This window comes from Physeter macrocephalus, chromosome 12, assembly GCF_002837175.3.
Source record: "Physeter macrocephalus isolate SW-GA chromosome 12, ASM283717v5, whole genome shotgun sequence".
In the NCBI taxonomy this organism is placed as follows: domain Eukaryota; kingdom Metazoa; phylum Chordata; class Mammalia; order Artiodactyla; family Physeteridae; genus Physeter; species Physeter macrocephalus.
In genome coordinates this window covers 65,127,284-65,130,998 of record NC_041225.1, presented here as the reverse complement: position 1 = coordinate 65,130,998, position 3,715 = coordinate 65,127,284, and the positions used below count along the sequence as shown (strand labels likewise).

Below are 3,715 nucleotides of genomic sequence, written 5' to 3'. Positions count from 1 at the left end.
ATATATTATCCAAATTAATTTCACCCGTTTCTTGTTAATTTGCCAATCTACTAGAGAATTGAACATTACACATGTGACTCACACTGGAGGCTCACATTATATTTCTATGGGGCAGCAACTGTACTGGGGGTGCAAGGACAGAGCATCAGTCCTTTTATTTCCACAGGATGGAAATAAAACACTAGTTCTCAACCAGTGGCAGTTTGCTCCACCTCCTCCAAGGAACATTTGAACGTCTGGAGACATTTTTATTGCCGTGACTGGGTTTGGGGTGCTGCTGGCATTTAGTGGGAAGACCCAGGGCTACTGCTAAACATCCTGCAAGGCACAGAATGGCTTCCCAAAGCAAAGAGATTTAGAGCCAAAACATTAAGAGACTCAGATCAAGGCTGAGAAACCCTAGATTTGAGGACAAGGAGGGTTAGCATAAGCAAGTGAGGTTCTCCAGTCTCTGAAGAATCAGACCACTTAGCAGAGAGGTGAACAGGGATGTTGACATAGAAGCTAGAAATTCAGCACTAGAAGCAAGGTACAAGGATTAGGTCTCGGTAGTTCTATTTTTAGTTTCTTAAGGAACCTCCATACTGTTCTCCACAGTGGCTGCATCAACTTACATTCCCACCAACAGTGCAAGAGGGTTCCCTTTTCTCCACACCCTCTCCAGCATTTGTTGTTTGTAGATTTTGTAGATGATGGCCATTCTGACCCATGTGAGGTGATAACTCATTGTAGTTTTGATTTGCATTTCTCTAATGATTAGTGATGTTGAGCATTTTTTCATGTGTTTGTTGGCCATGCGTGTGTCTTCTCTGGAGAAATATCTATTTAGGCCTTCCACCCATTTTTTGATTGGGTTGTGACCCAGCAGTCTCACTACTGGGCATATACCCAGAGAAAACCATAATTCAAACAGACACATGCACCCCAATGTTCACTGCAGCACTATTTACAATAGCCAGGACATGGAAACAACCTAAATGTCCATCAACAGAGGAACAGATAAAGAAGATGTGGTACATATATACAACGGAATATTTCTCAGCCATAAAAATGAATGAAATTGAGTCATTTGTAGAGACGTGGATGGACCTAGAGACTGTTATACAGAGTGAAGTAAGTCAGAAAGAGAAAAACAAATATCATATATTAACGCATATATGTGGAATCAAAAAAATTGGTATAGACGATCTTATTTACAAAGCAGAAATAAGAGACACAGACATAGAGAACATGGATACCAAGGAGGAAAGGGGGGAGGGTGGGATGAATTGGGAGATTGGGATTGACATATATACACGTTGATACTTTGTATAAAATAGATAACTAATGAGAACACACTGTATAGCACAGGGAACTCTACTCAATGCTCTGTGGTGACCTAAATGGGAAGGAAATCCCTAAATGGGAAGGAAATCCAAAAAAGAGGGGATATATGTATACGTATAGGTGATTCACTTTGCTGTACAGTAGAAACTGTACACTTTGCTGTACGGTAGAAACTAACATAACTAACATAACATTGTAAAGCAACTATACTCCAATAAAAATTTTAAAAAAGGATTAGGTCTCAGAAAGAAAGAGCATGAATCTATTCAGGAGAACTAAGGCCCAGAGGCCCAAGCCCCTGCCACACCAGTCCATCCATCAGAGTTAGGCTGGAGTTACTTACATGCAGTGATTAGGGAAGAGCCAACCCTGTTGGTCCAGCACTTTTAACTGTGAGCAAAAAAGACGTGCAGAGACTTGGAGCCAGGCTGGGCCTGACAAACCTGACAAGTGAGATCAATTACATGATTTTTCCCAAAGATTTTTCCATGCATGAGTGTCAACCTCGGCACCCACTTATGTCAGGGCTCAGCAAACAGTCTCTTCAACCAAATGGTACAAACTGAATTTATGAAAAAGAGAATTGGCTGTGTGGATAAACCAGCATTTTCTGGAGATGCATTATTGGTTTCAATAGACCTTTATTATACATTTTAGAACACATTTCAAGTCAAAGAGACAGCTAGGCTTTTGTGGAAGACTAAATTTCAGCAGCAAAATTTGAAACCTGTGATGTGTGCATATTAAACCATAGAGGCCTTCACTTCAGAGGATGAAATGATTAAGTTCTGCCTCTGTTCCTGAGACACTGCAGGGTGAGGGACAATGTGTGTACTGTCAACAGTTTATTTTTAGCCTGGGCTTGAGACAGAATATTCTCTCTCAGTGCGCTCAACAATGGATGGCTTTCCATCTCTTCAGGTATTTGCCTACATCACGTTGGTCCATATCTGACTGTGAATGTTAAGAAAGAGGGCCATGGCATAGTTACATGGGCACAGGCGACCTTAGTCACTGCATCCCTTTGGGCCTCTCCACTGCCCACGTTTCCACACATACCCTGCACACAAGAGCAAGCTGAGAAACACACAGTCAGGGCGTTCCATTACCCTCTTGGGGGAATCTGCTTTTTTAAAAAAGAGGAACCAAGAAGAAGGCAGGGATGAAAGAGAAACAAAGAATGAGAGCAATGGGACTGGCAAGGTCTGGGCCGGGGCCTGGGTTCCATTCTCACTCTCATAGCTGAGTAATCATGAGCAAGGGACAGAACCCACTTCTGCCTTCGTTCCATTATTGTGAAGTAGGAGCCATAGCTCACCGACTTCTTGGGCTTACATGAGATTAACAAAGAGCATCATTTGTTCAGAGCCTGGACTCTGGAACCGTAGCAGCCGGGCTCAAATTCTGGCTTTGCCACTTACTTTCTATGTAACCTTTCACCAGTTACTCATCTCTGCATCTCTGTGAAGTGAGAGAAAGAGTAGCCCCTATCGACCACGTGGTGTGAGGACTAACTGGGTTATGACAGGTGAAGCACAGAGAGCTCTCTGCTCCTAGGTTACAGTGTCACTTAGCACTTGGCAGAAAACAGAAATATGGGGCCTAATATGATACAAATGTATCATCTCCCTGGCCCTCTGATAGGTTTGATTGGGGCACAGTGGATTTATATCTTTTGGGGTGACAACTTTTGTCCTGACTGTAAGTGGAATTAGGGAGATGAGTGGCTAGACCAGCCTCCTAAGTTTTTTGTTTTTCTTAGTACAGCATTTCAAATGTTTTATTGGTTAAATGATGATAAAAATATCATCTTTTAAATTTAACTTCAAGTATTATCATAAGGATAAACATATCTAAAAATGCTTTTGAAATTAACTGTAAAATAAGTACAGTGCACTGTTTTAGGGATTAAGACTAAGCAAGAAATGGTACAACAAACTACAAAGTAAAAATATTTGGCTACTGGCTAAATTTTTAGAATTTGAGAGAAAAAGAAATATAACTCAAAATAAAAAAATTACCCTAGGCATAAAAGTACACAGAAAAAACATGGAACGCTTCACGAATTTGCGTGTCATCCTTGCGCAGGGGCCATGCTAATCTTCTCTGTATCGTTCCGATTTTAGTATATGTGCTGCCGAAGCGAGCACCATCCTCCAAAGTTTAAAGAATGGACACAGAAAGTCCTTAGACCTCACAAGTCTAGGGAAGAGCAAGTTTTTATCTGTCTCCATGACTATCTGATTTGACAGTGGAGACGGTGAAAAGAATACCCTGTAAAGACAAGGTGGTTTATTTACACATAGGCACTGAATTGAAATAATATACAGTCAAGAGGGACAGACCTAGAAGAATATTCCTAAGTAGTACTAAGTAAGTCTTTAGTGCC

The 3,715-nt window shown here is 41.2% G+C and overlaps 1 non-coding gene across 1 annotated transcript; it reads right to left on the bottom strand.

Moving 5' to 3' along the window:
* Positions 1-3,369: 3,369 nt before the first annotated feature.
* LOC112063657 (U6 spliceosomal RNA) lies at positions 3,370-3,476 on the bottom strand. Its single transcript, XR_002891099.1, has one exon. It is a non-coding gene; the product is annotated as a U6 spliceosomal RNA (small nuclear RNA).
* Between the last annotated feature and the right edge of the window lie 239 nt (positions 3,477-3,715).